General features: G+C 35.5%; 1 protein-coding gene across 11 annotated transcripts in view; it reads left to right on the top strand.

Moving 5' to 3' along the window:
• TBC1D5 (TBC1 domain family member 5) overlaps positions 1–25,512 on the top strand; it is a 591,323-nt gene that overhangs the window by 160,303 nt on the left and 405,508 nt on the right. For 7 of the 11 annotated variants that reach the window (XM_033212755.1, XM_033212757.1, XM_033212754.1 and 4 more), the window contains one exon: positions 17,434–17,557. The exons of 3 other annotated variants lie outside the window; for them this stretch is intronic. The gene's annotated coding sequence lies outside the window, so the exon portion shown is untranslated. Of the gene's footprint in view, positions 1–3,065; positions 3,118–17,433; positions 17,558–25,512 lie in introns of those variants that run through there. One more of the 11 variants, XM_033212758.1, reaches the window with a different exon arrangement.

The following is a 25,512-nucleotide window of genomic DNA, read 5'->3' as shown; positions in this document are numbered from 1 at the left end:
CAACAGTTTCACCTCCTTTTCCTTGCAGTTCTGGTAGTCTCTTGTGGCACTTAGTACACCTGAAAGAAGTAGCAGGAAGATTGACAAATTGGAAGGGAGAAGTTATATGAACATATGATCAGACAAATAGACAATTAACCCGTAATAATTGAAAGGTGCTGTATTTCTAATTTATATTCACCTGTGTAAAACACATCTGTCAAATATTTCTATTTCATATAGAAATTTGAAGTTTTTACTTCAGATTATTCCCACTTCAGCAGTATTTGGATTTGTACTAGTTTGTAGTGTTTAAACAGCTAGTTTGTAGTGTTTAAACAGCTAACCCATTTAAAGGGAATTAAAAAAAAAACTTTAATTTGTAATGATTTGACAATTATACCACTAACATTATACTTATTAATGAGAATAAGATTTCAATTCTTAAAAATATGTACTCCAAATTTTATAACTGGTATGAAAAATAATTTTGCCTCAACTTAAGAATTACTTACTTTATTCAGTATACTAGTAAACATTGGCTGAAGATTATTTGAAAACCCCAATTATTTGGAATATATTTGAAACCTTTGTTCTTATGTACTTCTGTTCAAAATATTACAGGGTTTTAGATGATTTAGGCTTAGAAGTTTGGAGTTTACAATTTCTGTCTTCTAAAGACTTAGAAATATGTTAGTATTATTGGAACCAAGTAGTTTTACCCACGCAATTGCCATTCAGTTCTAGCAATGTGGAATAAAACTTACTGAAATAAGTCATTATTTCCTATGTGAAATACCCATTTAAAATGTTTTTTACCTGATGAGCATGTATTTTAATTCTTAAAATAGAACAGAGGAAATGAAGTATTTCTATAGCTAGGGGAGATTGTCAGCTCAAGTTCAATAGTATGATGTTTGACATTAGGCCAAGGATATTTTCTAAGTTTTAAAAAATGTTTATTGTTACTTTTGTAAAATACATGTGCTTTCATTATATCTTATGTGTTAATCTAATTTCCCATTGAAGTCACCGATTAAAGGGAATTCTGTACCAGTAGGGTTCTAAAACCTTGATATTATTTTAATCTGATAACAAATGGGTTTAAGTTCATGTTCTTTCAGTGGTTGGCAACAAATCTAAACCTGTATTTTTTGGATTTATGAGGATAAGTCCTGCTTTGGCAATGTTGTAGATTCCCAAGAGAATAGTTAAACAGTGATTAATCATTGTTTCTTCACTGAGTGTGCAGAAAAGAATGGAAAAGCTGCATTTCACACTTCTGAAGCAATTAATCCCCATGATCTTAGCCAGGTTTGTCTTGTAGATAAGTTGGGATACAAAACAGTACCTAATTTATCAATGTATGCATGCCATAAAGTATAAAACACACAATTTATTTCATATCATTTATAGTCAAATGTAAAAAAAGAGTGACTTTGCCATATCCAAGAGTGTTTCCTACATTACCTTCATATAAACTAAGTACCAGAGATTACAATGGGATTCCTGTTTATTGTGCACATCTGGTGCAGTCACTATGCATTTTCTCATTCACTTGCTGGCATTTTTAGTGATTGTGGCATAAATCACCTTGCTAATCAGAAACATAAGTGACGGGAAGTCATCTCCTTTTTTTGAACAATGGGAAAAAACATATGGCTTCTTAGACAGTACTTGGCTGTTATACTATTTATGTGGCATTATATTCTGTATTTAGAATTTCATATTAATTACAGTAGTTTGGTTGAAGGCATTGAACATTCAGGGTTTGTGGTCAGAGTATTTGTTTTATAGCTCTTTCAAAATAAATAATCACAAAAGGTAAAATTGCAATCCTTGTATTTAGAAATTTTAAAAAATCTAATTCTCAAAGGGTAGTGAATATAATAACCTTTTATCCTTGGCTTTATGATACTTACCTACCTATTCCTCCCACTTTCATTTTTCTTATTATTGAGTGGCAGGAAAAGATTCCTTTTAAATGTGTAAATTTCAAATGAAAATTAATTTGTTCAGAGAAGTTTTTAAAAATTTCTAAATAGAAAGGTGGGAAGAGTTATTGAGATTAAGATGAGATGAAGATAGTATATATTTTAAAATGCTCCTGTGGATGTTTACTTAGATGCACTGATACAGTAATTCCAAGTTAAAAGTTAGTTTTTAATTATATCTATTTCAAAACATTGCACTGATCAGAGTAAATGTTACTGTCTTTAAAGCACTAAAATGTAAATTGATAGTAGTTTGCTTTTGCATTTTTGGTGAATTGCTGTTTATTAGTTGGAATTGCTTTTTGCAGACACTACAGCTTGAAGTAAAACTTTGTAAAACTGAAGAATTTGTATATGCAGCTTTTAAAGACTGCCTTCAGTGTCTGTGATAGAGTGCTTATTGTAGGTGTGGTTCCCTGCCCCACCCCCCTTTCAATGGGTTGTAAATATAATAGCCTTTTACTCTTGACTTTGTAATACTTACCTACCTATTCCTTACCACTTTCATTTTTCTTATTATTCAGTGGCAAGAAAAGATTCCCTTTAAATGTGTAACTTTCAAATGAAAATTTGTTTAGAGAAATTTGTGTCTTTTACAGTTTTTTTCCTGTATTACATGTGATTATAAATTAGTGAGGTAAAAATTTGGCAAATATATCAGAGCTTATTTCTCAAAATTTGTGTTATTTCTTTTCAAGTGTTCCCCTTGGGAAGATGTACACGTAGTCTATCAATCAAAGTACTTTTGGAATGCCTGTTTTTGAAATTTCTGTAGTGGAATTGATGTCTAACTGCTCAAAATGGGTACTTTGAAGGGAGATAAGATTGATTTTGTGTATACACATGCTACTATTTTTCTTAAAAAAATCAATCAATCAATCATAATAACTTGTCTTACACCCTTGTATACCTTATAGATAATTGGACACTATGAATAGAAATACAGTTTTGGAAAAACTACCTGGATTTTATATAAATGGCCATGTTTATCCATTTTGTTTTAGAAATCTTCTATGATATTGTCTCAAGGACCACCTGCAACAAGAGCCCACAAATTGAATAAATGCAACATAAGGAGAGGATTTTTTTTTTTTTTCTGTTGTTGCTTGTTTCAAAAATGCTACTATCCAGATTCTCTATTAAGGTATATTGTGCTATTTTAAATATTGTAGTTATAACTGAATTAAGACCTTCTTTCTAGATTAAAATTATCCACTGCTTCGAATTGACTGAAATCTGTACTTTACTGCCTCACTTCTTGGCTGTTCTTCCTTCCTTCATGCTCTTATAACCTGCATCACCTCTCACCCCCCATCATTTTTTTAAGATTGAGGTGTATTTCTTGTAGAGATCAATTTAAAAGCAATACAATCTTAAATGCGTGTGTATGTGTTTTCTTTTTCTTCATCAAAATGTAAAAATTCTAGGAGGATTGGATGTTAAAATCCAAGAATAGGCAATTTAAGTGATGGCTAAGAGTATCAAAATAAATGAGGAAAAATAAAGAGTTCTGTTCTTAGTAACTGAACATTTTGGAATTTGTCAGGAATGGAATTTCGAGGAAAAATTTCTTGCATAAAGCACTTGATGGAAAAAATATATTAACCTAAAATATTTGCATATTCATTATGTTTACAAAGCCAGGAATTTAATTTCTAAATGTATATCAATTTTTGAATGAAATTGTACTACCAGTGATGTTGATATTCACTGTACATTTAGTTTAAATGTTGCTTATGTTTTTAGAGAATTTGCATTACTTTCTTTTAATTCATTCTCTGTCTTATTTACATTCATAGTTTGTTGGTACATATTACCCTCCAAAGTAAATTTTGAACTGAGTACAGACTTTGCAAGAAAAGTTAATGTCCTTTTCTTATGTTCTCATGACATAAAGAACGAATCCTCCCCATCATAGGGATAGCCTTACTAATAATTCCCAGCCAGGCAGGTTATGTCCTGCTGTTTGTCTTTCCAGCCCTCCCTTTCCTTCCTTGTGTTTATCTGGAAGTGGCTTTTGGAATGCCAGTAGAGGTGATGTGCCTACCAGTGGTGAACCTAGAGTGCCTTCTAGTCCCTGAAATGCTATGGGGTAGGTGATATGACACTGTTGGCCTAATCAAACCAAAATTCGGGTAAAAATGTTATTTGTGAACTTTTTCCAAGAAAGGGAGGCTTGAATTTGTAAATGGAAAAGGTATTTTGAATGGCATGTGTAATTCAGAATTTTTAATTTTTTTTTTGAGGCAATATTTCACCCTGTCACCCAGACTGGAGTGCATGGTGTGATTAAGGCTCACTGCAGCATCAACCTCCAGGGCTCAAACCATCCTCCCACCTCAGCCCCCACTACAGGTGCACACCACCATGCCCATCTAATTGAAAAAAAAAATTTGTAGAGATGGGGCCTCAGAATATTGCCTAGGCTGATCTAAAATCTCCTGGGTTCAAGCAGTCCTCCTGCCTTGGCCTCCCAGTGTTGAGATTACAGGCATGAGCCACTGCACCTGGGATGTTGGAAATTGGTAATGGAGTATATTAAGTATGAGAAATGTGGAACAAGAAAGGGTATTTTGTGTTCAAATATTTCTGTCTTTTGTTGTAATGTTTAAGGCTCTTTCTGGGTAGCATGTTTTCATTGTGGTCCTTGCTTGTTTTTCCTGTAGCGATTTAGCCTTATCTGGAACATGGAGGCCAGCAGGGTTGGCCTGCCAACCTGTGTGTGTATGTAGGAACAGAAGTGAGTTTTTCCTAAGAAAAATCCAAGAACAAAGTGGCAAACGTGGTGACACAGTCTCAGTTGTTAGCAAAGCAGCATTTCTAAATTCAGCCTGGGGTCTGTTTTGTTTTCTGGTCCAGAAATCTTACACTTGTGGAGATAGATGGCTGGGCTATGAGAAAATAAATCCGAAAGAACAAGAGAATCATGAGAAGTATTATACATGGCCCTTCTACTCTCTGAGCGACGAAGGCAAAGGGATTCTGTCTTTGCCACAGTCCACGAATTAACTATCATTTTGCAGACTCCACTGTGCTAACAGTGGTGGAAAGGTGTTGGGACATCATGGTTGATAGCAGTGCTACTTGGTAAGGCAGTCTTTAGAGCAGAGGGGAGGTTGGGTTCAGTGGGAGTGGGGATATATTGAAGAAGCTGCAGTGGTGCCCTGTTGGTGACAGTAGTGACCTATTATAATCAACAGTACACAGCAGAGAGGGCAACAGATATCTCAGTGGGGGAACAGGTGAGGCCCTCCCATGCTTAATTTGGAGGCAATGGAAGCAGCAGACCTTAAATATCACACAGGAGGCACAAGGATAGATGTGCCATGGTAGGTGAGTGTTAGCTGATTGGTCTTTTTCAGGAACATGTGAGATATTTCAGGATGATTCCCAGCAAAGTTCTGGGAGGACAGCTTAGAGAGGCCTTTCATTCTGCATTAAAGATAGAGATGAGAATCACCAAGCAGAAATTGCATTTATTTTGTAAAGTAATTTACAAATTTATTGAGATACTAAAGGTCTCTCTTTTCTCCTTCCTTTTTTTTTTTTTTTTTTTTTTTTTGAGGCGGAGTCTCGCTCTGTCGCCCGGACTGGAGTGCAGTGGCTGGATCTCAGCTCACTGCAAGCTCCGCCTCCCAGGTTTACGCCATTCTCCTGCCTCAGCCTCCCGAGGAGCTGGGACTACAGGTGCCCGCCACCTCGCCCGGCTGTTTTTTTTTTGTATTTTTTTTTTTAGTAGAGACGGGGTTTCACCATGTTAGCCAGGATGGTCTCGATCTCCTGACCTCGTGATCCGCCCATCTCGGCCTCCCAAAGTGCTGGGATTACAGGCTTGAGCCACCGCACCCGCTCTCCTTCCTTTGTAAACTTCTTTCCATGAAGTACTTTTTACCTGCTGTGGCAGTGTTCTAGGTGCTGGATCAACAGAGTTAAAATATGACTTTTTCCAATAGGAGCTTGTAGTATAGAGGAAAGAGTAGTAGTTAAAAAATTAACATCTAGTGTAATGAATAATGTGATAGATTAATGCATGGGAAACAGTGTACCCCAGAAGAAGGGTTCTTAAACCAGCTTGGAGGTCGGGGTGGAGGATAGTTTCAAGGAAACTTCCCTGAGAATGTGCAGGCTGAATGTATATGAAGAATATTGAAATATTGAAAAAAGACACTCTAGGCAGAGGGAAATAATACCTGGGTAGCCTAGAAATGGCTACAAACCTAAAGTGTACTGAGGAACTGCAAGTAGTTTGGGTTTGCAAATTGAGTAAGAATGAGACCGGAGACTATAAATACAAAGTCTAGATTTTTGAAGAGTCCTGTGGGTTATGCCAAAAATTTGGGCTTTGTTTTTTTCCTAGAAGAGGAAAGAAAAATGAAAAATAGAAATAGTCTCAAATTGCAGTGCTAAGCATTGTGATCTACTGCAGGAATGTAAGCCAAGGAGAGGTGACATCAGATTTGAATGTTAGAAAGAGCACTTATGTGAATTTTAGCAATTAAGATGAGAGGCAAAATTCAAGAGCCCAGATACTTACAAGGAGACTTTACACTAAATTAAGTCAGGGTCAGAGGTAAGGGAGAAGAAGGGACTAAATTGATCATATTTGACAGTTGATTGCATCTGAGGAGACCAGAAAGGAAATACTAGCATTTGACCTGCGGGAGAGGTTGGTTGATAAGGCCATCCCTACAAGAGAATACAAGAGGAGCAGTTTGAAAGTGGAGAGGATGACTTATGTTTGGACATCTTATTGATTAAAGATAGGAGATGGTTGAGTGTGTGGATCTCTCAAGGCCAGGAGATCAGTTTCTGTAAGAGATATGTACTTGAAATCACTAACATAAATGCTGGCATGAACTTATTTAAACATTATTTGCTAAGCATTTCCCAAGCATTGTGTTTGGCATTGATGGAACAAAGATGAATAAGTGTATTTGATGGGTATCTAAGGTTGCCCAGGGATTATAGGTAGAGATAAGGAGAAGTCCTTAGATAAATTGACTCCTATCAAGCCAAGTGATGGGAAAAGAGAAACTTGTCCAAGAGATGAAGGAGGGAAACAGTGAATAATGATATGCCTGAACGCACAGCTGGAGACAACAACACGACAGTGTGAAAAATAGAGGGGTTAGAAGTGAGGTGCCAAAAGTGGTCGTCGAATTTGACATCTCTATGTAATGTGCCTTCATAAGCAATTGGAGTGGAGTAGTTTGAAGCAAAAATCAGCCCATTGGGTAGTTGATATATAACTGGGACATGAAGCATTATAGACTACCAGTGAAAGGTACTATGTTACTATTATCTGAAGAACTGACTGTCAGAGGGGGACACAGAGCAGCAGAGGTTTGTTCTTGATTTAGGAGAGACTTCAAAGTGTTTACATATTAGTGAAAAAGGCCCAGAAGGGGAAGAGAGAGAGGTTGATGTTATAGGAGAGAAAGTAAGTTAAAATTGTTAAATTTGGAGCAATGTATATGAAAAGATGGAAAAGATTTGGACTTACTAGTGGAGGGATGATTAGTTTGTACAGGAGGAGGGCTTTTTTTTTTTTAACTGAGAATGCAAGAAATATGAGAGGTGTGGATTTGACATGACAATTCAGATGTCCCAGGAGGCAGGTACCAAGATGGAATTAGAAGCTTAAGAGATTTCTTGGGGGGAAATCTTGGCGGGGGGGGGAGAGAGAGAATGAGAATGAATAAGCAGGCAAAGCCTTCAGACTCATGTAGGTTCAACACCTATGGTCAGAGAGGAGTAAGGAAGACAGATTGGAGAGGAGAAACTTCAGATTCCAATGCAGTTTTCAAAAAGTCCCAGCTGAGACAATGGTGAGGGGATAATGCAGTAGACAGAGCAAATTTTGCCTATTAGAGATGCCTTGTGTTGGCAGGAATGGTTTTTCCTGCAGCATCCCTGTCATTGTTTGGGAGCTGCATGGCCTTGTAAGATGTATGGGGAAAGTATGGCCTTGGCTTAAACATTACAGTGAATCCTGAAAGTATGAAAGCTGGATATTGTCAGCTGACTATAATTCCTCACAGCATTTTGTCTCTTAAGTAGTACATCTCCTTGGCTGCCACAGTGGATGTAGGTGTTTTAGTTGGGTGAAAGGGTCAAAGATGGAAGGAATTCCTGTTGGTCCATTATTTCCTCTGCCTTCAGGAAATTAGGTGTAGAGGAAGAGAAGGTGTGTGAGATTGTGAGTGTTGGAAGGCTTTCAGGACTTGATTAACACAGAGAAAGAGAGAGCAATGGACTGGTGAGATGTTAGTTGAAATAGTAGCTCATAGAGTCTAAGATTGATAAGAAAGGAAATGAAGCGAGAAGGAGAATAAGAGATTTAAATCAAATGAAGTCAAAGAACTAGATTTTTCAATGTGCTTGAAAGTATTTGTACTGAGAGTTCAGGAATAAGAGAACTTAAGGATAGAGAGAATTGTGATGATAAAGTGGTGTATTAGTTTAAGATTAATAGGCGAGCTCCACGAAATAGTGATATTTTGGGATTCCATCATGTGAATTAAGAATAAAATGTTATCAGCACAAAATGACAATTATAGGTATGCATCATAGAATCACAGCCATAAATACCGTGAAAAAGTACAAAGATATTGTAGTTGCTTAGTTTTTGTAGTGTAACTTTTCTGTAAAGCTAACTTTAATCACTTGTAATAATCAAGTTTCTTGATTGACTAAATCTATTCATTGTCAGGGAATGCAAATTTTTTTCCCTAGGAATTTTTTTTTATGTGTTATTTTTCTCAATTTCTCTTATACCCTAAGAAAATATTTTAGTGCTTTTGTATTTCTCAACTCTTTTGAGTCAAGCATGTTGCCCTCTCCTAAAGGATCTGTTTGTGTCTCTAAAAGTCACCTGGTGGAAATGTTAGAGAAGTGAAAAACCTCGAAAACCTGTATATCCAAACATAACTTTAACTGATTAAGGAAGTATAGCAGTATTAAATACATGTAAACAACTTTTCTGTAGTTCTCTCTTTGTAGAGGGGACTTAGAGGTTGCAACAATAACTTTAACAATTAAAATAATATAATAAGATGGAATGATGGAAGGATGAACAAATACATCGACATTATGATACTGCAGTACAATAAAATGTAATTGAAGATTCTAGATGATAGACATATGAGTGTGCAATGTAATTTTTTTCACCTTTTCTGTATATTTCAAAATATAATAAAATACTGAAAAAGTAGAATATCATCTGCAACTTTGAAATGCATTAAAAATAGGATGGTCTAGTAGATGTAGTTAGGTAAGTGATACAATACATATAGTAAAATGTCAATTATAGAATCTAGGTAGTGGGTATATGACTATTCACTGTAACTTTCTTGTAACTTTTCTGAAAGTTTGAAAATTTTCAGAATAAAATGTTGTAGAAAATAGTGTTATAAACAGATTTTCTAGTTAGAGTTCTGAGTTATAGTTGTGTGAAGTTAGGCAAGTTACTTAATCTGTGAGCCATGGTTTCCTCATCTGTGAAGTGGGTATAATGCCTAGTTTGTAAATTGTTTTGAGTGTTAGAGAAAAAAAAAATCTGTCAAGCTGCTGGCGAATGATAGGCATTTGATAATGCTTCTGATAATACTGAAACCCTACACTTCAAATTTATATATTGTATCTTGGTTCTTGCTTACTATTTTTTAAATTTCAGAATAAAATTTTATGGATATGTGGGCCAGTTAACTTACTGGATGGAACTCAGGATAAGGTAAGGTCAAGGCCTCCACTTTCAGAGTCTGTATGTTTCATACTGGCTAAGTCTCTAAGAGTCACAACTTGAGCTCTACTGATGGAAAGCTGGGATCATTCTCATACAAATGATGGAACCTCTGACGTTCTAATACCTGTAAAAAACACTTTTGATGTACCTTTTAAAATATTTTCATTTTGTAAATTGCTCATAAGTTCTCCAAAGTGAAGAGACTGTATATATGTCTTAATTGATAATTTGATGTGAATATATATATACCATATGTCACTGCTGGCTTTTTTGGTGCATTAAGTTTTGTAAAATATATAGTAGATGAAAATTATATTTACTGCTAAATAAACATTTATAACGTGTATTTATGTATTTACAAATATATAAATATATATTGCTTAATAATCAGTATTACTTTCTCTGTCAGTGATGTGTTTTTCTTTTTTCCTAACAAAAGCCAGTTATCCTTTGGTTCCTTTTAAAGAAATGAAGTTGGATTTCTGGTTTGAGTTTCAGGCTCAAGTGCATTTATAATATACAGTCCTCTTGTTTTTTTTATTTGCTGTGTTTCATATGCAGGGTGGATAAAAATTACTGAACTTTTTATATTTATGTAAATTTATTTAAAATTAAATTCAAATTTACTACCATATGCCTCATGGGCTAAACATAATATAGACTATTATAATCATTTATATAAATTGGTTTTAAAAACCAGTTCAATATGTTGAATCAATATGTCATGAATTTCATATCTATATAGTTGTCATCCTAGTAAATTCCATGACATGTACTTTTACAGCATACAGATTTTAAATAAAATTGAATAGACTTTTCTAGCCTGCATTATGGAGGAACTTCTGTTGTCATCCAGTTGACTGATTTAATATTAGAAAAGAACCATGATGCTTAAATGTGAACCAGCCAGATTTTTTATATCTATCAAATCTTTTAGGATTGGGTTTTTGTCTTTCAGTGGTATTTGCTGATTATTCTCTGTTTGCAGATTTTTAGATGATGTAGAATAACATAAAAATAAATATTTACTTCAAGGTGTTATTCAAAGAGTGCCCTTGTTCTCTTTCTGTGGGTATTTGCCAGTGTATGGCTACAAATCTTTGTGAAACATTAGGGTAATTACAAGGCATCTTTAAAGCCATATACCTATATATTTTGTCAATTAATGAGGAGTGAAAGCACATCTTATGTGTATGCAGGGCAGATCTGTGATTTTTTTGAAATTAAAATGCATCAACATACTCAGATAGTTGGGGAGCAGTACTTTATTAGGAATACCAAATGCTGTATAGCTACATGAGTAAAAATTTAAACATGAGTAAAACTTGGGCAATTTTAAGATAGAAGAGATAAAAAGAAATATTGGGAGAAAAAAACAGGCAATATATAGTGTTATATGTTAATATTATTTATGTAATCTTGAGCAAAAACCTAGAACAATAGTAATGAATTATAAAATATTAAATATGTTTCCTATTGCCAATACAGAACAAAAATTTCCTTTTTATTCTTAAAAGATCTTCTTATGATTTAAATGTTAATTACTTAAATTCTGGTAAAAATTTCAAATAAAGGAGATTTAGTATAATCAACTTACATATTTGTCATTGACCTTGAATCTTAACCAGTGCAATATCATATTTTACTGTGAAAATATAAAAATTAGTTCTTTTATTAGTAAAATTTAATGGTTATACTACTGAATGCTTAATAAAATAATATTTAATATATAAACAAAAGCAATTTCTACCAACTCTGACAGTGTTCTCTTTTTGTAACCAAACTATGTTAATGTGGGTTGACCTGCAGTTAGTCTTTATGGTTATAAAGAATTAGAATAATCTATTTTTAAAGAGTAATATATACCTTTCTAGCAACCTCTCTGTCATTCATTTGCTAAATATAAATTAGTAGTGAAAATACATGTGTATTTTAAATTCTTAGAGAATTTTTCCTAAACAATTGCCTGTTAGGGTCATTTGTTCTGAAAAATTATTCCTCCTACATTCAAAATTAAATGAAAAATGTAGAAGGGTGTTCACCTTTACGTTGCCATTCTGAATGCTTGCTAGAACATTATTAGTAAAGCCTGCGATGCTCTATGAAGAGAAGAGTTAGGAAGGAAAGCAGAATTAGTATACTCTTGTTTTGATTCAGGAGGTCAGGGTTTTTAATTAGTTTTGTGTAACCTGAGAATTTTATACCTGGATGCTTATTCTTGAATATCTTTTGGTCTTTTATACTTGTGTGGTTCTTACCTTGTCATATATAGGTATATTTTGTTTATTTAGACCAATTTTTAATTGTCTTCAGAAAGCATCAAAGACTGAAGACTAGGTAATTTATTTTCAATGTGTAGTATTAACTGCTGTGCTGTATATACATTTTGTATTGATGTCAGGAAAGGGTTGCAGAGGGGTGCTTTAGAACCACCTTTTCAGCTCTAAATAGCTATTGTGTACATATGGTAAGGTACTGCTGCTTAACAATTAGTAACTGCTTTGATGAAACTAAATTACATGTTTAAGTTCCCATCAGGAAGTCGCTTCACATATCTGTATTAATGTATTCAAGGCTCGAGAAGGAAAGTTAATTTTCCAGCTTAAATATTTAATTCAAGCTTAAAATTTAGTCTGTAATTAGAGCTCCCAAATGGCAGGAACATGGAGTATTTGTCCATTTTAATTAGATTGTTGTTTACCTATTAATTATATATCATATCTTGTCATATAGTTTTGATGGTAACAGATGGTGCTAGGAGTTAGTAAGGGTTTGAACAAAATAAGATTCCACATGATTTATTAAGTTGCACTTTATTAGTGAGTGGTCTGCTTTAGTCAGGTTATTCTCCCAAATAAGGACTGTGAAACATTTCACTAATTTTGGTAATTATTCTTTTGTGGACTCTTAAGAAATATTGAGCATAAAAAGTCTGAGATGAGAGATGTCTATTTAGAAACAAAATGAACTACTTGAGGCATCTTTATATTTAAGGAATATATATTACCAAATCATATAATTGGTATGAAGTTTAATGTATTTTGCTAGGACAGTGTTAGAGAAGCAAAATTTCATGTATTGGTAAAAATGTAGGCATAGGAAGTGTTTCATATATGTATACAAAATTATGATTTAGGATAGGAAAATAATAAGATGATGATTAAGTTATGTATATCAAAGACATTCCTTTCCTGCCGTTTGAATTTAACAAAAAGACTGGGTTCTTTGTTTACCAAAATATTCTAAGAGCAGTTCTAGTTGTCTAGTGAAGTCGAACAACAGAATTTCCATATTCAAAAAGTAAATGTCCACTAAATAGACCTTCTAAGTTTGTTTATTCAAGATTTTATTAATTTTTCTGGTTAACTACTCAGTGTTCTAAAAGGAATAAATTTTATATGTGTGTATATGCATATATATGTGAAGGGATACAGACAGTAAAACAGAGAGAGGAGAGGGAAAGGGAGAAAAGGAAGGAAGGCTTAAAATTTTCAGCTTTTAGTCTTAGGTAGTTTATTTAAAATTTATTGGAATCCTTAATATCATTAGCTTTGGTTTGTGTTACTATTTATTAACTCTTAAGGTTCTTATTTTGAAATTGATGATGAGTGTTTTATAGCAAAAAGTAAACAGAAGGCCCTACTTTTATTAATTTAAAGATTTGCTCCAGAAGGGGATCCCTGATTTCTGCGTATCAGATCTTCAAAACTGTGGCCTTCTGTTACCTTTTACCTTCAGTAAGCAGCTTTGTTTTTGTTAGTTGTGTTTTGTCTTGTCTTGTTTTTGTATTTTAGTTTGTCCCTACTTATCAGTTTTTAGAAATAAAATTTGCTCTTGGTGTCAAAACTATTAATAATAATTCTTTGTGGTGGGGTGGTATTTTAAGGTAAGTGCCTAATTCCACGTGTTCATAGCAGACTGTAAGATGTGTAATCTATGAACTCCTAGTGTGTACAAAATGCTCACATAACTGAATATATTAAGCACTTAAGCTTATCTGTGTTACGGAATTGAGATCTTTATCACTATATATTACAGTGTCTTTAAAACTGTTTGATTTATTCAGGAAAGAACTAAGTGATTTTTTTTCTCTACTGAATGAGGAAATTGTCATTTTAATGTGGCTTTAGTTTCATGTTTTCCCTCCGTAGAATACTGAGTGCTTAAAAAGCAATCTCAAATACTGTACTATAATGTTATAATATAGGAAGGATACTGCAGTATAGTTACAGTAATTAAAGAGAATATTGGAGGAAAAAATTATTTTTCATTTAGAATACCTGTAACCTTAGCTTGAAAGTTTGAATTTTTAACATTTCTTCCCTTTGTGAAAATGTGGGACTATATTTCCTTTGGCAAAGTTTTTCAAATGTAACATACTAATTTTCAAAAAAAGAAAAACACTAAAAGCATGTAAATTACTCTAATTTGAAAAGTTATCCTTTGTAAAGGAATGATATTATTTCTTTTTGTTAAAGCATGGGAAATATCTATACATTGGTTGTGTTGTTTTATCAGAGGCAATAAATATATAAATAAAAGATTATTTGTTGTTGTCAACAGAAATAGCAATTGAAAATGGAAATGAGGTTTTCTTTGCAGTTGATTCTTTTCAACTCCTGGCCTATCACTTTGCTCTTTGGAAAGACTTTTATTTCAACAGCCAGCCATGCATATATTTACCTTTTCCAAAGAAAATTGTAGTACTGATTACTTTTTCTGTAATTATTATGGTCTTTCTTTTCTTAAAATAGCAATATATGAAAAATATTTAGGAAAATGTGATGATTGATGAATTAGTTTTACTACTTAATACTGCTTTCAAGCAACATAATCAGTTAACTGATACTCCTGAAGGACTTTAAACATAGTACTCCAAAACTGTTACTGAATGAACAGCTAATGTGCTTTGGAGTAGTGACCATTTGGGAAAAGATGATTGTAGGATTGACCTCCTAGTGATATGCAATCAGTGTTTTTAGACAGTGTCTTAAAAAAGTTAATAGGTTCCATTAAATCCAGTTCCTCAGGTACACAAGTTTCCCCAGAACAGGTTTTAGGAGTAATAAGTACTGGGACAATAACAACTAAATACTAATTATTCCAACATTAAAGAACAGAGTTTTTTTTTTTTTTTTTTCCTTGCTAGTAGAAAAACCTAACTTTAGAGTTTTCAACTTTCATTTTTTTCTAATATAGTTGAGCAAAAGCACAACAAAAGTAAATATATGTTACATTTGATTTTTGGGCTCATTTTATTTTTTTCTTCTTTTTTTCGCACTCATGGTACTACTATACATTGTGACAGGTTCAAAATTAAAAATAATCTGTAAGCGGGACGTTGAAATCATCATGATTTGATGTCTGGATGCTGATTTGTTTTTAACATATAGGAAAAATGATAGCCATTTGTCTATGCTGACTACTTAAGAGAGAGGTGAGGATTTGATGAGATCCTCAGTAGTAGTGGTGGGACATACATAGGGCATCAACTAGCATGGTGGGTAGGATGGGTGAATGCAGATTCTAAATATATTAGAAGTTCCTTGCCTGGAACTCCTACCTCCTTCTTTCTTTAAGAATCAGTTCAAATTTATTTCTCTTGTAAAATATTTTAGCTTGTACATTCATTGTCACTTTGTATGTACACTGATCATGTTGAATTATGATTGTTTACACGTCTGTTTTCCATTAAACTGTAGGCCCATGAAGCTTAAGGGGGGGTAGTAATTTATTTATGTTTTTGCCTCCAATGTTTTCAGCACAATGATTTGATTCATAATAGATGTATAATAAATGCTTGTTAAAAGATGAATAAAAGTATTTCATTTTATAGGGTATGGCTATCATGAAAGAGAATGCAGTGGATCTGTGAGGAGCTCTGTAAAGTTTTTCAACTTTTAAGTAATGATAAAAATATTTTTATAAGGCAATGTCTGGGTTGTTTTTTTCCTCCAATTTGCTTTTCCAGGTTCAACTATCTTTATTTTTTGCTAATGTATAAGTACTTCATGTGTTTGCTAAAATAGTCAAACAGTACAGAAATGTATGAAGTTAAAAACCACTTGTAATTCTTTCCCCAGTGATGACCATTGTTTCTTTCTTGAATATGTCCTTCCAGACTGCTTTTTAAAAATATCTTTGTCTTCTCTCGTTTCCTTTTTAAAATTTTATAAGCCCTTTCTAAAGATACTGCTTTGATATCTTAATTCTTTACTCTTCACATGGTGAGTCTATAACCTTATATTATACAGAATGTACTTTGAGAATTCCAGGTGACGTTTTCAGACCTTAAGTGTACTCCATTTTGAAATATATTTTTGCCTTTGCTTCTATGATATTATGCCTTCCTGATTTTCCTGATTCATTGTGTTGTATTCCTCAAGATCTAGTGCTTTTCTCTTCTCACTGTACCCTTCTCTTGGCAATCTAGTCTGTGTCTATGACTTCAGTTAACCACTTTGTATGCAGGACTCCCAAGTTAACAGATCCAGCCTAGGCTATTGTTATGACCTCCAGGCCTGCATATCTATCTGTCTATTTGATGTCACTTTTCTTGGATTTCATGATGGTTCCTCAAATTTGACGAGTCTAAATTTAAATTTATTATATTCTTCCTTTGTTCAGTCCTTCTCTGTCTAGTTTTCCCAGTTTTAGTCAAGAATATCTTTCTATCCAGTTGTGCAACTAGAAAACTCTCTTACCATAACTAATCCATCAACAAATATCCCCTTATCATGTACGTAACTGATATATTTACAGATTTGTTTGGGATTTAGTTTTAATCTGTTGATCCGTATGTCTCTCTTTACGCAAACCTTACACCTTTAAGTAACAGGATTTACTGTTTTTCTATGTTATAGGGCTATTCCCTTTATATCATTATTCTTTTAAAAATTGTAGGTGTTCTCAGACAATCTACATGGACTTCAGAATCTTCCTGCCATCTTCTGTCTCACAGTCCCTTTGGAATTTTTATTAGATTTGCATTAGATGTATCAATTACTTTATAGAAAATTTATCCCAATAATAAGCATTCCCATCCAGGAGTATGTTGTGCATCTTGATTTGCCATTTGGGTCCTTCAAACAAGTCACACATTTTTTTTATATCTAGGTTTTCACAATGCACTAGGACTGTTGTTGCCCTTGTGCTGGGTTATTTTAGTTATGGTTGGTATTGGTTTGTTTGGTGTTTAGCACAGTCCCTGGCATATCACTCACAGTAAATATTAAGTTTTGAGCAGTGTTTAGCATATAGGGAATCTTTCTTTCTTTCTTTCTCTCTCTCTCTCTCTCTCTCTCTCTCTTCCTTCCTTCCTTCCTTCCTTCCTTCCTTCCTTCCTTCCTTCCTTCTTAATAAGTCATGCGGTCTTATGATTTAAAAATTTTTTAATTTGATTATCTTCAGTTTTTGTAGACATTATTAGGTGCAAATTATAATTTTGTCTTCCTTTTACAATTTATACTTCTAATTTCTTTTACTTGACCTACTGGGTTGGGTAAAATCTCTCTAACAATGTTGAATTAATAGGATTGGCATTAATAGCTAATATCTTTAGGTGTCTGTGTTTAAATGGCAAAATCCATTTATGTTTTGCATTATAAATGCTATTTATGAGTTTCTTTTCACCCTAATGCTGTATTGATGAATGGAAGTTTTATATTTTGTTTGCTTAGTTTATTATTTTAATTTAGTTAATTAAATTTTTTTTAGAGATGGGGTCTCACTCTGTCATCCAGTCTGGAATATAGTGGTGCAGTCATAGCCCATTGTAGCCTCCATCTCAAGGACTCAAGAGATCTTCCCTCCGAGGCCTCCCAAGTAGCTGGGATTACAGGTATGTGCCATCATACTCTGCTAATTGAAACAAAGTTTTTTTTTAATCAAAGGTTTGCCACATTCCGTGACACATTGTTACATCTTTTTTCCTTTAGTTGACTTACATAATCAGTTAATAGACTTTCTAATCTTTGCCCTTGCATTTGTGGAAAGATTACTTCTTGTTCATGATGTATTGTGAGATCGCTCCTCTTGTGCTCTCTTTGTCGTGCTTTGGGGTTAGGATCATGCCAGCATAAAATGAACTGGGACAGTTTCTTTCTTTTTGGAAATTTGTCCTGTCTTAGAACAGATTTGTCCTTTCTTATTTTTTATTTCATTTAGATCTTCAAATTTGTTGGCCTAAAGCTGTACATAATACTCCTCACCCTCCTGCTCCAGTGTTTAAATAATCTTATTGAGGGCTGGTATTATCTTTCTTGCTGTTACTAACAATACTTTGTTTTTTCCCCTTCCACTTGGTCAACTTATCAAAATTTAGTCTATTTTATTGAGCTTGCAAGAAGGAAAGAACTAGCTTGTTTGCTTCTCTGTCTGCTATTTTATTTGGTTTATTTTGTTTTTATAGTCTTCTAAAGATAAGTGCTGGCTCATTTATTTGTTATATTTTCTTTTGTTTTACATTTAACAGAGTGCTAATTTACGATTTTTTTTTGCTCTTACTAGAGCTTTGATTGAACCCTCTAAGTTTTTACATGTATATGTAAAAAAGTGTGTGTATCATATGTATGATATGTGTATGAAATTAATTTGCTTTAATTAGCTTTCAACCTTTTCATCATAACATAGATCACAGATACAGAAAACCATTCATAACAAATATATGTCTTGGTGAATTATTTTAAGGTAAACATGCTTGTAATTATTACTTAGGTCAAGAAATAGAACTTTACCAGCCACTGCAGAAGCTCTTCAGTGTGTTCTATGCCAGTCACAACCCTCTTTTTCCCTCCAAAAGTAACTTCTGACTTTCAGAATGATAAATTATTTCTGTTTCTTTTTTTTTTTTTTTTGAGACGGAGTCTTGCTCTGTTGTCCAGGCTGGAGTGCAGTGGCACGATCTCAGCTCACTGCAGGCTCCGCCTCCCGGGTTCACGCCGTTCTCCTGCCTTAGCCTCCTGAGTAGCTGGGACTGCAGGCGTCTGCCACCGCACCCGGCTAATTTTTTTGTATTTTTAGTAGAGAGGGCGTTTCACCGTGTTAGCCAGGATGGTCTCGATATCCTGATCTCATAATGTGCCCACGTCGGCCTCCCAAAGTGCTGGGATTACAGGCGTGAGCCGCTGCGCCTGGCCCTATTTCTGTTTCTTTATGGTTTTGTCACTGAAGTGTACGTCTCTAGACACTATAGTTTAGAATTGTTCATGTTCACTTCAAAAAAGTTTTTTTTTTTTTTTTTTGAGATGGAGTCTTGCTCTGTCGCCCAGGCTGGAGTGCAGTGGTGTCATCTCTGCTCACTGCAACTTCCGCCTCCCGGGTTCAAGCGATTCTCCTGCCTCAGCCTCCCTAGTAGCTGGGATTACAGCTGTGGGCCACGATGCCCAGCTAATTTTTGTATTTTTAGTAGAGACGGGGTTTCACCATGTTGGCCAGGCTAGTCTTGAGCTCCTGACCTCATGATCCGCCCGCCTCAGCCTCCCGAAGTGCTGCTGGGATTGCTCCCAAAGTGGTGTGAGCCACCGTGCCTGGCCTCCCCTGTGCCCCGGCCCCCCCGACTGCGCGCTTTTTTTTTAGACAGGGTTTTACTCTGTTGCCCAGTTTGGAATGCAGTGGCATAATCACAGCTCATTGCAGCCTTGAACTCCTGGGCTCAAGTGATCCTCCTGCCTAGGCCTCCTGAGTAGCTAGGACTACATATGCATGCCACCGTGGACCATGGCTGACTTATTTTTAAATTTTTTTAGAGACAGGGTGTCTCACTTCGTTGCCCAGGCTAGTCTTGAACTCCTGGCTTCAAGTGATCCTCCCGACTCGTCCTTCCAAAGTGATGGGATTGCAGGGGTGAGCCACTGAGTCTGGACTATATTTTACTTTGAAGACTTTCTTAAGCAGCAGGTTTTTCCCTCCAGCCCTTTCTTTTCTTTATATATTATTCCCTGAAGTACCTGAGTTGTTTGACCTGCTGAGTTCCCTGCAATCTGGATTTTGTCGATCTTGTATTCATGGTGAAGTTAAACATTTTGTTCTATATTTTTTTCTAAGTTGGCAGGTAGAGTCAGAGTTTGATTGCATTTAAACTTAATCCCTTAGATAGGACTATAGGTGCCATTGTATTTTCTCATCAGGAGGCACATAGTGTCTTTTTAAAATTTTAAATGTTGGCAGGTATTGATTCTCAAAGCCTGCGTCCATTAACTCATCATGTCATATGTTATATAGTGTTTTTGTTATGTAAAGTAACTAGAAATGAAATCTGTTTCCATTTGATTATCTAACAGGGACTTTTTTGTCATTAAAAAAGTCTAGATTTGGCCGGGCGAAGTGGCTCACGCCTGTAATCCTAGCACTTTGGGAGACTGAGGTGGGTGGATCACGAGGTCAGGAGTTCGAGACCAGCCTGGCCAATATAGTGAAACCAGTCTCTACTAAAAATACAAAAAATTAGCCGTGCATAGTGGCGGGCACCTATAGTCCCAGGTACTTGGGAGGCTGAGGCAGGAGAATCGCTTGAACCCAGGAGGCAGAGGTTGCAGTGAGCTGAGATCGCACCATTGGACTCCAGCTAGGGCAGCAGTGCGAGGCTCTGTCTCAAAAAAAAAAAAAAAAAAAAAAAAAAAAAAAATTCTAGATTTGTATTGTGGTCAGTGAATGTGAATTCTACATTCTCACAGTGTATGAATATGATCTTTATCTCCTCTTACATATGAAAATTTGCAAATGTCTTATGGCATTTGTAAAGATTTATCTTATTTTGCTTGTCATTTAAATGTTTTAGGCCGGGCTTGGTGGCTCATGCCTGTAATACCAACACTTTGGTGGGAGGCCAAGGTGGGCAGATCACTTGAGATCAGGAGTTTGAGACCAGCCTGGCCAACATGGTGAAAACCCATCTCTACCAAAAATACAAAACATTAGCTGGATGTGGTGCTGCATGCCTGTAATGCCAGCTACTTGGGAGGCTGAGGCAGGAGAATCCCTTGGACCTGGGAGGCAGAGGTTGCAGGGAGCTGAGATGCCACTGCACTCCAGCCTGGGCAACAGAGCGAGACATCGTCTTTAAAAAAAAAGAAAAAAAAAAAAGTTTTTTATATATATAGCTATTAAAAATGAAGATTTATTTATTTATTTATTAGAAAGAGAATAGGAAATAGACCATAAAATATTTAGGAAATTGATGCGGAAAATATGGGGAATGAAAGATTTAGTTTCTATATTGTGATTGAAGGCAAAGTAGCTCTGAGAAGATGGAGACTATCACTCTTGGTTTTTTTTCTCACATACATAGGTTTTATAGCTATCTTGTTTCTAAAATTGTTCATGGAAAATTTCTTAATTTTTGTTATGATCAGTTACTGATATATAAATATCTGGTTCTATTTACCAGCAAATAGTTAGAATTGATACTTGCTCCTTGACTAATCAGTTAAACATTTATCAGCACTAATATGCTTTTCATTCATGTTAAGCAGTTGTTTTTTTTTTTTTTTTTTTGAGACGGAGTCTCGCTCTGTCGCCCAGGCTGGAGTGCAGTGGCCAGATCTCGGCTCTCTGCAAGCTCCGCCTCCCGAGTTTACGCCATTCTCCTGCCTCAGCCTCCCGAGTAGCTGGGACTACAGGCGCCCGCCACCTCGCCCGGCTAGTTTTTTTGCATTTTTTAGTAGAGACGGGGTTTCACCATGTTAGCCAGGATGGTCTCGATCTCCTGACCTCATGATGCGCCCGTCTTGGCCTCCCAAAGTGCTGGGATTACAGGCTTGAGCCCCCGCGCCCGGCCCAGTTGTTTTTATTTTTTATTTTATTTTGTGTTGAGGGAGGATGGTACTTTAGGTTGTGTGCGTGAATTTTGTAGTAATATAAAAATGTAAATTTGTTTTGCCTTTTCCTACTCTGACTTTTCCTACGTGTGTGTTTACCAATGTCTTCAATGGTTTTCTTCTACTTGTTTGTTCTTTTATTTCTGTTTGTATTCATCAAAACAAAAGAAGTGGTCAGTGAGTATAGTTCATTTCTGTATGTAAATTATTGTTCTAAGGCAGTTAATAATGGTAACTTCATGCTATTAGGGGTTCTGTAGTATATAGCAATCATTTATAGAAAGTTTTCTTAAGTAAATTGTTAATAAAAATAATTATATTATCAAAATTTGAAAATGAGTTACCTTTTTGATAAATCAGAGCTAATTTAAGATTATCTTTTAAAAATGTCACTCATGATCAGTTGCATTCTATTAAGCTTTAAGGGATGGGACAGAAAGGTATGCAGCAAGACATGCCAAAATCAAACCTTATGCTCTTGGAGATTATTCCGATATTAGCTTGTAAGATGGCATCAAGAGGAGAAACCAAAGGTGTACAGGCAGGCTTAGTAGTTATTGTAATGTCTGTGGTAAGCAATTAGGAGAGCCTAAATTGAGTAATGACTAGTCGTGAAAAGGTGAAGATGATGATGAAAATATGGGAAATGGAAATGAATTTTAAACCAATAGAAATTTCTTACTTTTTGGTAGGGTTAAAAACAAACTAGGCCAAGCACGGTGGCTTGTGCCTGTAATCCTGGCACTTTGGGAGGTCAAGGCAGGTGGATCACCAGAGGTCAAGAATTCAAGACCAGCTTGGCCAACATGGTGAAACACTGTCTCTACTAAAAATACCAAAAAATTAGCCGGTTGTGGTGGTGCATACCTGTAGTCCCAGCTACTTGGGAGACTGAGGCAGGAGAGTCACTTAAGCCTGGGAGACAGAGGTTGCAGGGAATTGAGATTGCACCACTGCCTGGGTGACAGTGAGACCCTGTCTCAAAAAAAAAAAAAACCAAAAACCAAACTATTGGATACCAGCAATTTCAATGGTTAGACATGTAAACCAAACATAAAATTCTAAGCTCCCCAACCAACTGAATGGATCCTCTTGTTGTCCAAGGGGATTCCAAAGAACTCCGAAAATCGTGCTCATGCCATGACAGGAATGGAAAGATCTGTCATGGCTTGTTTGTACTCTTCTTGCTTTGGAGTTCAGGCACAAAACTGAGCAGCATTAACATTAAAATAGAGATTATAAGACTGACAAAACAGACTCTTCGTAGCACTAAGATAACAAATAACTACCCTGACTGTAGTATAGCATCGCATGATAGATAGCAGGCCCTGTAAGAAATCAAAGTATTTTACCCCATATTTAACATATTTTGAAATGGCCCTTCAGGGTTCTCTCTTGTGGGAGAAGTTTATATTCTGAATAGAATCCCATTCCCATTCCCTTCCCAGCTGTTTTTCTGATCCTGAAGAGATTAGCTGAGAGTCCAATACCTTTTAAAGATTTAATAGGAAACAGTTGCCATCTATGGCCTCTACCTAACTCTTTTAACTAATTGCCAACCAGAAAATCTTTGAATCCACCTAAGACCTGGAAGCCCCCTTGCTTGGAGATGCCCCGCCTTTCTGGACCGAACCAGTGTATACCTCATGTATATTGATTCATGTCTTATGTATCCCTAAAACGTATAAAATCAAGCTATAAACCCGGCCAACTTGGGAACATGTTCTTAGGACCTCTTGAGGCTGTGCCACGTGTCATATTCCTTAACTTTGGCAAAATAAACTTCTAAATTGATTGAGACTTGTCTCAGATACATTTTGGTTTACAGAGTTAATAAATTCATTGTCAACTTGCATTAGAAAAAAAAAGCACAAGGCCCGGCGCAGTGGCTCATGCCTGTAAATCCCAGCACTTTGGGAGGCCTACGAGGGCAGATCACAAGGTCAGGAGATCGAGACCATTTTGGCCAACATGGTGAAACCCTGTCTTTCCTAAAAATACAAAAATTAGCTGAGTGTGGTGGCATGTGCCTGTAATCCCAGATACTCAGGAGACTGAGGCAGGAGAATCGCTTGAACCTGGGAGGCGGAGGTTACAGTGAGCCGAGATCACACCACTGCACTCTAGCCTGGTGACAGAGTAATACTCTGTCTCCGAAAAAAAAAACCACACACACACATATTAAATCTATGAAAGGAAGAGATAATGGAAGGGCTTTATAAATTACAAGGAAACTGTCAGTGATACAAGCATGGAAAGATTTTAGGGAGAAAGTAGATGTGGTTTTTAATACCCAAATTCTACATGCCCTACAGGCCAAATCCCATTTGTGTAAAGCTTTTAGTCAGTACCCAAGTGCAGAAAAGTGCTTCATGATGGGAGAGAATAAAGAATGTATGTATTATTTGTCAGTAACCTTTGTTGGTTTTCTAGAACATGTTCCTGTGCATAACATAACAAGAATAATAAGAAAGAAAAGTTGTATCCTTGTGCTTCACTTCAACCAGAGTATGTCCAAACTAAGCCTCTTAGATAAAATTTCCTGCCTACGGTAGTGTTTTCTTTTGCCATTTCACTATCCTTTGAGGACACGTACCAGCTACATCCCAGGAGCGCTTCCCCACTGGTTTCATTAGCTATGAGCAGCCATTAGAACTCTGACTTGTCTCCCACATTACTCCACTGTGAGTTGTGTTATAATTTCTTTGAAATATTATTTTCAAAAGATGTTTCTGGGTGAGTTCCTTTAAAAGACTGAATTACTGAAATGGTAAGTAATGGGCTTGGTTAACGGCTTTTTGTATTGACTGATAACCTCTTCACGGTGACCTCAAGCTGTTATGTACATTTTAGGTTATTTGATGCAGTCTTTTCTCACTAAACATGTTATGCTGCTGTAGAATAGGGATTCAATCTTATATGTCCTTGTATTCCTTAATTTATGAGATGGATGAGGTGAAGGTTGACTGTAAAAATAGTACATGCCATACAAACAGAAGATACTACATACTTAAACTGACATAGTAGGCTGAATATTTAGGGAACAGATGTTGACAGGATTTAAAAGAGGGAAGGGACACTTGTCCGTAGAAAATTCAGCCAGTTCCCTATTGGTAAATACTTGGATTGTTGTCAACATTTCGTTTCTGTAAACAATATTGTAAAGAATAAGCTTATATAGGTCCTCAATCTCTTATCTGAACCCATAAGGGGACTAAATGTTTTGGTATTCATAATTTTCTGGATTTTAGAATTGTTAATGTGATACATGTTCTAAAATTACAGAACACTTCCAGTGGAGGCAGCACTCAGTAAACAAATAAGTTACTATTTCCGATGGAAAATGTGTGATTATTCACACTGTTGGTTAAATAAAGACCATAAATAGCTTTATATCAATTCAAGTCAAATTTTGTTGCCAAACGACTTTGTGTCAAAGTTAGGATATATCGCTTGTGGCTTTTGGAGATTTGGGACATGTACGTATATATGTGTGTGCTGTTAGACTTGTAGGAATAATTTCCAGTTTGGATTTTCTGGATCAAGAGAAAATACATTTGTAGTTTTGTTAAATAGTACCAATCCCCCTCCCTTGGTGTTGTACCATTTCCCACTTTTTTCAGCAACGTGTAGAGGGAAAGCTGGTCTTTCCCAGTCTTACTACTAATGTGTGTTGCCAGACTTTTGGATTTTTGCCAGTGTAATAAGTGAAAAATAGAATCTCATTGTAATTTTACAAGGAATATTTTAAAAGACAAGAATTGCAGTTCTTATGGCTTTGGCTAAGGACTTTGTGTATTGACTGATAACCTCCTTACAGTGACTATGAAGAGTTCCTTCAATAGCAGCAGGGACACATGACACCATTCCCTCTCTTTCTTACCCATCTCTCTTTTGTCTCAAATATGGTGGCCCAAGTATATTTGTGCTTTTGTCTGTTAATCTAGTAAAGAGTGAACACCTATCATGTAGTCAGTTT

This window comes from Trachypithecus francoisi, unplaced genomic scaffold (assembly GCF_009764315.1).
Source record: "Trachypithecus francoisi isolate TF-2019V2 unplaced genomic scaffold, Tfra_2.0 Lachesis_group0, whole genome shotgun sequence".
Classification (NCBI taxonomy): domain Eukaryota; kingdom Metazoa; phylum Chordata; class Mammalia; order Primates; family Cercopithecidae; genus Trachypithecus; species Trachypithecus francoisi.
This window is presented reverse-complemented; position numbering and strand designations above follow the sequence as displayed.